At 34.7% G+C, this 8,383-nt stretch overlaps 1 pseudogene; it reads left to right on the forward strand.

Moving 5' to 3' along the window:
• The first annotated feature begins 6,699 nt into the window (after positions 1–6,699).
• Positions 6,700–8,037, forward strand: LOC112821476 (DDB1- and CUL4-associated factor 13 pseudogene; annotated as a pseudogene).
• Positions 8,038–8,383: the final 346 nt, after the last annotated feature.

Below are 8,383 nucleotides of genomic sequence, written 5' to 3' on the forward strand. Positions count from 1 at the left end.
GGGAAAGCAGACTCCCTACTGAGCAGAAAGCCCAACAATGGGGGCCTCACGGGGGCCTTGGGCCTAAATCCCAGGACCCTGTGATCATGACCTGAGCCGAAGTCAGACACTTAACTGACTGAGCCATCCATGAACCCCTATCAAGGGTTATTTTATTTTATTTTTTATTTTATTTTTAAAGATTTTACGGCAGCTCTCAAGTCAATATTCTTAGTGTTCACTACAAAGTGGGCTTCCACTTCTCTTTTCCAATGATAGACCACTCACGGCGTATCCTCTCTTTGTTTGTACCTGTCTGTATATATAGTCTTTGCTGTTGACTTATTTTTCTGATATGATCCCTGACATTTCTATAGGTACCCTATCTCTGTTTCCACTACCCATAAACTGCTTTATTTTAAATTTCTTCATGAGTAAAGATCTACTTGAGTCACTATTTAACATGAAATGTTCTTTCTGAGCACAGTCTTTACACAAAACTCATAGCCTGCTGAACTTCCTTATATCAGGTCTGTAAATATCTTTGTGTCAGTTGCAGATTTGAGTTTAATGGATTGTGACCAGGACAACAGGGTGAGAAAGTAGAGCTTAGTGTCTTAAATGGAGGAAAATCATGTAGTCTCTTTCCATAGAAGAGAGCTCTTTCAAGACAAGCAGTATTTCAAGTGTTCCTCCCCGTTCTAGTCACAGAGAGCTGATGTGAAGAGAGATCATCATGGATTGGATTGTTGCCAACTCATGAGTGGAAGTTAGGGAAAAAGAAGAAATCCCTTTATTCAAATCATTCTGACTCTTCTGAGTATCTTAGTAAGAAATGCTTAGGTTTCAATCTAAAGGATCTACAGATACTTGACAGTTTTGGTTTCTCCATTGTGACTTATAAAATGATAGTCTGGCCTCAGCCTTTAAAGGATTATTCATTTTTTTTAAAGATTTTACTTATTTATTTGAGAGAAAGAATGAGACAGAGAGAGAGCACGAGAGGGAAGAGGGTCAGAGGGAGAAGCAGACTCCTCGCTGAGCAGGGAGCCCGATGCGGGACTCGATCCCGGGACTCCAGGATCATGACCTGAGCCGAAGGCAGTCGCTTAACCAACTGAGCCACCCAGGCGCCCCATGGATTATTCATTTTTATAAATATATTTTTCTAAATATAGTATCTGATATATGCAAGGGTATATATGTAACATATATGTAATCTTACATTCTATTAATAAAATGTGTACACACATCTATCACTCCACCTAAGAATTAAAGTGATCCTTAGCATGAATAATTTATTCTCCAATCAAACTCCTGCTTAGTGGTAGTTCAGTGATAGCTATAGTATGACCTGTGCTGTGGATGTCAGTCCTACATAAATATTTGTTGTCTTAGTAAGAATACAGACGGCCATTTGACAAACAAAGAGAATTGCACATCATTCTCTCCTTGGCCTCCTTTTATCTTGATTTATAATTATAAAGTTATATACATTAACATATAGTAATGTGAAAAAATATTTGAGGTAGGAGGTGAATTTGGAGAAAGATCATCAGGAAAGAGCATCATTATCTCCTTTATTCAGGTTTAGATACCTGTTGTTTAGCTAATATTCTTTTTTAAAGATTTTATTTGTTTGAGAAAGAGAGGGAGAAAGAGGGTGAAAGAGAGAGCATGAGCAGGGTGAGAGGCAGAGAGAGAAGCAGACTCCCTGCCAAGAAGGCAGCCTGATGAGGGACTTGATCCCAGGACCCTGGGATCATGACCTGAGCCAAAGGCAGACACTTCACTGACTGAGCCACCCAGGCACCCTGTTCAGCTAATATTTAATTTCTAGTCCTGGTCATTGCTTTGTTTGTTCTCTCTGATTAAAATACTTAAATTTTGGAATCCTTCTGCTACATAGAAATCTAGGGTGTTAGGTCTTGTAAGAAAAATTGCTATTCTTACAAGTCAGAAACATGTTAAGATATAAATGTATAGGCCTTCAGTGTTGGTGGAAGATATGTGGAAATTAGGAGAAGTAATATAGATGGAAGAATAAGGAAAACATTATATGAAGTTAAGAAATTAAACATCATATTGTAGTAGAATGTTATATAAAGTGATAAACGATAATACTTCTTATCATTAGGATGGCAGAATACTTGGTAAACTAAAACAACACTAAGATGAAGTCTTGCCTGCAGTGCAATCTAAGTTTCACAAGTTATAGAAATGGTCTGTGACTCAATTTTCTCATTTTTATAATGTACACAATAGTATCTGACAAGAGGGCTGTCTTCAGTAGCAAGTGAAATACTGTGTGTGAATGGCTTAAATGAGGTTCTGACAAACAGAAAACCCTCAATATATATCAGTTATTCATTTTTAGTTTCTATAAGATCTTTGGGAAATCATTTAATTCTCTGGATTTATTTTCCCATGCATGAATATACACAGTTTTCTTCACAATTTTATTAAAAATTTTTCTCCCAACCTGCAAAGGTGTTATGGAAATTGAGGAGATAATTCCTGAGTGAAGAACATTATTCTGACCCTTTTGGGATGAAAGGACTCTGTATCTATTAACCACTGCTCTAATATATATTCCCATATACCAAGGTTATAGATGTTAGGTTTCATAATACAACTAGTGTGCTGTAAGTATTTATTAATGATAATATTGCACAAAATCTTATCTGGATGATCAAAAGAAATCCTTGTATTTTGATTATTGCCATTTTGCCATTTTGATTTGCTGTTGTAATGAACCACTCCATGGAAACAATTCGACTGCTTGTGCTCAAAGTGGTATCAAGACTAAGTTATCAGTATGTTTCAGGAGATTGTATATACTGAACCTATTTCTTTCAGTGTAACTTCTTCTAAGCATCCCTGGACTTCTTATATCAGCTCTATTAAAAATAAAAATGAGATCTAAGAATCTTTAAACCTATATTCTAAAAAGACATTAACCTGTGAGAAGAAAGCGTCAGGAAAATATAATGTGTTGGTGGCGTAGAAACTCTGGAATTAGTGGAATATAGCCCAAGCAAATTGCAACAAGAATGCCCTGTAATCACAGAATGCCGGAGCTAGAATAAATGTTAGAGCCATGCAGCCCATATTACAGATGAGAAAGCTAAAGTTCAAAGATTTAAGCTGGAAAATGGAAGTCACAAAATAGGTAGGTTTCCTGCCTGATAGTTCTTTCACCTCTCCACTCCATATATCCTGGAATTGCCCAATTTGAAAGAATTATGATTGTCATGAAAGGAAATATGGGAAGAAAACAATAAATTTATTCTTCTAATTATCTTTCTTTTTATAGGCTTTGAGATTTAATGGCTTAGAAATTAATACTTTATTTGAATGGTTATTGCCATTATAAATACAACAATCATGAAATAAGGATTTGTATTATTTAATTTCAGAATATTAGAGAAAACATTTCTTAGATCTTAAGCATAAATTATATTCCCTGTAGATGAATAAATCCACATTATTTGACTTGATATATTATTTCTTTTCAAATTAGAGAAATCTTACTCTACCAACAAGGGTTGTTCCACCCTATGTTATCTCCCTGTAAAGTCTTAGTTCATATGTATAAAATTGACCATCTCCAGAAAAAACTAAAAAAATTAAATAAATAAATAAATAAATAAATAAATAAATAAATAAATATAAAATAAAATTGACCATCTCCACCTCACATATAACTGCTGACTGCACAAAAATTCAGGTAAGTGATAATGTAACTTTTAAAACGGCTAGGTTATTTTCCAGGTGAATCATAACTGAGATCAAATCCATTCCTCACATATTAACTGCTTCACTTGGAGATAAGGCTTTTGGAATTTTACCAAGTTTGGAATTCATTCATAACTGTGCTCTATCTGCTTTATTCCTATGATTTATAAGGAATTGATGGATTGCTAAATGTCCTCCAAGTCTGTGTCTTTTTTGTACTGTTAGCAAATGACATCAAATTCAGAACAATGCAACTCTATAAAATAAGAACAAATGTGCTCAGAAATCTGTGAGGTTGACAAGTGGAGTTGAACTTATTAGAGCATTTCTACTAAATCTGGTTAGAAAAGAGGTTAAAATAGGACATTTAGTTCAATTAGGTGCTTTTTACACCCAAAATACAATTTACTGATTGAGAACAAGGCAGGCACTATCATTCATTTCTTAATTGTCTAGTGAAGGTATTTTCTTGAATGACAGGGAATATACATTTTCTCTTTTTAGTGGTAAGCACCCTTCTTAATCTTTCCTAGGCACACAGACCTTAATAGAACTACACATTTAAGTTCAAATCTCCCTCATTAAAGAGGCTTTGCTTTCAATCTTTGCTTATTCTTCATTTTGATCACTAGAGAATTTGAAACCCTAATGTATGCTCAAATATAGTGAAATGCCCTGGTCATAGCCAAGGATTTTACATTTCATACCAGCAAGGGCAATTCCAAATTTCTTTGAGATAAATTAAAAATGGTTCTATCACAGGATTTTGGAAAATATTTTCCATTTTAGATATTTTTACTTCAAACTGAAGATATTATGTTTCTTAAAAATATCTCTACAGAATCTGGTAGGCTTTCTGTGTTGTAAATTCATCTGTGACAGAGTTTAAGATTAATAAACTAAGATATAAACAGGTAAGTAGAACAGAAGTAGCATCAATCAAAGAATAAGAAAATAAGCTTGAAGTTCACATAAAGGTAGCATATGCCAAGAATTTTCTAGAGCCATCTAATATTAAAAACGTGACAAATACTAATTATGTGTTAATATCTGGATTAAGCAGTGCACATGTAAGATTTTACTCTGGTTGAGACTGACGCTTGTTAGAGGATATGAACAACAAATTACACAAAACAAGGCAAAGGAAAAGATACTATATGAAGGGTAAACATAAAGAAGGTGTAAGTCTTTATAGAAATAATGCCACCATATACCTGGTTTTCTTGGGAAAGTCCTGGTTTATGCTTTTTGTCCTTACTTAATTGTTAATGTCAAACTCCGCAGTTTGGATTGTAAGTGCTATGGCTAAACAAGTTTTGGGAAAAAAGAAAAACAAAACACAATTACCTAGATAAAGAAAAAAAGTGTGTGGGGGGAGGGGAAATGTCAGAACTTTTTCAAGTTTAAGTCATACATAACATGAAAATGCATGGTATCTTTGAGATATTGAAGATAGTCTGTTATGTGGAAGCGTAGACTGGGAGAAGGCTAACACACAAAAAGTGGAGAGACAACTAAGTTAGATCCCAAAATCTTTCTGCTCTGCTAAGGAATTTCTATTTTATCCCAAATCCAGTGAGAAGGGAAATAAAAATTTAAACAAAGAAACTGTATAGCTGGATTTGAATTGTATCTAAACAAACAAACAAAAAGGCTGAAACTTTTATATTATGGTCATTTTCAATAATTCAGGAAGGATATTACTAGAGTTTGAACAAAGGCAGTGACATTTATGATTGAGAGGAGAAGATGCACTCAAATAATATCAAAGAGGTTAAATTATAGGTCAAGAGGTTTCTTAAGCTCCATATTTTAAAAGGGCATTTTACATTACAAAAATCATTGAATTTAAAATACCATAACTGAAACAAATAATGAAATATTTGGGTGGGCTTTATGTCAATACAATTATAAATATATATATATATATATATATATATATATACATATATATACACATACATACATACATACATACCCAATACTGGAGCACCAAAATATATAAGCAAATATTAAGTGATCTGAAGGAAGAAATAGACAATATAATACTAGCAGGGACCTCAACATTCCACTTTCTATAATGGATAGATTAAATGAGGAAATCATCAATAACATTGCACTTAAACTATACTTTGGACCAAATGGTTCCAATAGACATACACAGAGCATGCTTTTGAACAGCAACAGAACACACATTCTTTTCAGGTACACACAGAGCATTCTTCAGAATATATCATATTTTAAGTCATAAACAAGCCTTATCAAATTTTAGATGAGTGAAATCATACCAAGTATCTTTTCTGACCATAATGGTATGAAACTAGAAATCAATAATAGGAGGAAGCCTGAAAATTTCAAAAATATATGAAAGTTAAACAACACACTCCTGAATAACCAATGTGTCCAAAGAAAAATTCAAAAGGGAAATAAAAAACATCTTGAAGCAAATGAAAATGGAAACACAACATACCAAGCTTACAGAATACAGCAAAAGCAGCTGGAAGAGAAAAGTTGATAGTGATAAATGTCATTAAGAAGAAAAAAAAAAGGTCTCAAATAAACAACCTAACTTTATACCTCAAGGAGATAGAGAAAGAAGAAAAAACCATCTCCAGGGTTAGCAGAAAGAAGTAAACAACAAAATGAAAAGGCAACCTATGGAATGGGAGAAAATATCTGTAAATCATACATCAGACAAGGAGAAAATATCCAAAATATAAAATAACTCATACAATTCAATATCAAAAAACAATCTAATTGGAAAATGAGCAGAGGACCTGAATAGATTTTTTTTCAAAGAAGTCATAGAAATGGCCCACAGGTAAACGAAAAGATGCTCAACATCACTAATCTTCAGGAAACAGCAAATCAAACCAAATGAAGTATTACCTCACAGCTGTTAAAATGACTATTATCAAGGAGGCGGGGGTAACCCAAACTCTGAGGAAAGGCTTGGGGGGTCTGGGACAACTAGCCACCAAAATGAAGGTGAAGATGCTGAGCCGGAACCCGGACAACGACGTCGGTGAAACCAAGCTGGACTTACAAAGAGTTCCAAGAACCTATGATCCTACCTTACATCATTTTGAGGTCCCATGAGAATACATAAGAGCTTCAAATGCTACCAAACTGGAACGGGTATTTGCAAAACCATTCCTTGCTTCTCTGGATGGTCACCAAGATGGAGTCAATTGCTTGGCAAAGCATCCAAAGGGCCTGGCTACTGTCCTATCTGGGGCATGTGATGGAGAGGTTAGAATTTGGAACTTGACTAAACAAAAATGTATCCATACAATACAAGCACATGAAGGTTTTGTACGAGGAATATGTACTTGCTTTTGTGGGACTTCTTTTTTTACTGTTGGTGATGACAAACCTGTGAAGCAGTGGAAAATGGTTGGACCAGGCTATGGAGAAGAGGAGGAACCACTGCATACAATATTAGGACAGACAGTGTATATGGGAATTGATCATCACTGGAAATAAGCTGTTTTTGCCACATGTGGACAGCAAGTGGACATTTGGGATGAACAAAGGACAAGTCCTGTATGTTCAATGACCTGGGGATTCGACAGTATAAGTAGTGTTAAATTTAACCCAATTGAGACATTTCTCTTGGGAAGTTGTGCTTCTGACAGGAATATAGTACTATATGATATGAGGCAAGCTACTCCCCTGAAAAAGGTCATCTTAGATATGAGAACAAATACAATTTGTTGGAACCCTATGGAAACTTTCATTTTTACTGCAGCAAATGAAGATTACAACTTGTATACTTTTGATATGCGTGCACTGGACACTCTTGTAATGGTACATATGGATCATGTATCTGCGGTGCTTAATGTAGATTATTCTCCCACTGGGAAAGAGTTTGTGTCTGCTAGTTTTGATAAATCTATTCATATCTTTCCTGTGGACAAAAGTAGAAGCAGGGAAGTCTATCACACAAAGAGAATGCAACATATTATCTGTGTAAAATGGACTTCTGACAGCAAATATATTATGTGTGGATCTGACGAAATGAACATTTGTCTATGGAAAGCTAATGCTTCTGAAAAATTGGGTGGGCTTACATCACGAGAAAAAGCAGCCAAAGTTTACAACCAGAAGTTGAAGGAGAAATTTCAACATCATCCTCATATAAAACGCATTTCTCGTCACCAGCATCTACCAAAATCTATCTACAGCCAGATCCAGGAACAGCGCATCATGAAGGAAGCTCGCCGACAAAAGGAGGTGAATCGTGTCAAACATAGCGAGCCTGGATCTGTATCAGTTGTGTCAGAGAAGAAGAAACACATAGTGGCAGTTGTGAAATAATACTTGGTATTCCTACCAATCCTGATGAATAATTATTTGTTACATTTGGATGCGCAGACTCTGCAAATAAAGTACTGGCTTTAGAATAATAACAAACAGTTCAGTTACATGTGTAGAACACTACCCTGAAAAACTGTCCTGAAAGGTGATCTGGTTGATAAGATTATCCAACATTTTATCCTTGATCTGCTTTCTTATTTCATTGAAGAATACAGTATTTGCAAGCTAACATGTTTATTACTGTTAGAAATTGCAGATACACTTTTGCTTTGATTATTATTATAGATATACTATACATTTGAATTTACATGTAAGACCAAACATCTCTTTTGTTACCTTTAATATT

This window comes from Callorhinus ursinus, unplaced genomic scaffold (assembly GCF_003265705.2).
Source record: "Callorhinus ursinus isolate GAN/ISIS: 27379988/994484 unplaced genomic scaffold, GSC_fseal_2.0 scaffold10, whole genome shotgun sequence".
NCBI classification, from domain to species: Eukaryota; Metazoa; Chordata; class Mammalia; order Carnivora; family Otariidae; genus Callorhinus; species Callorhinus ursinus.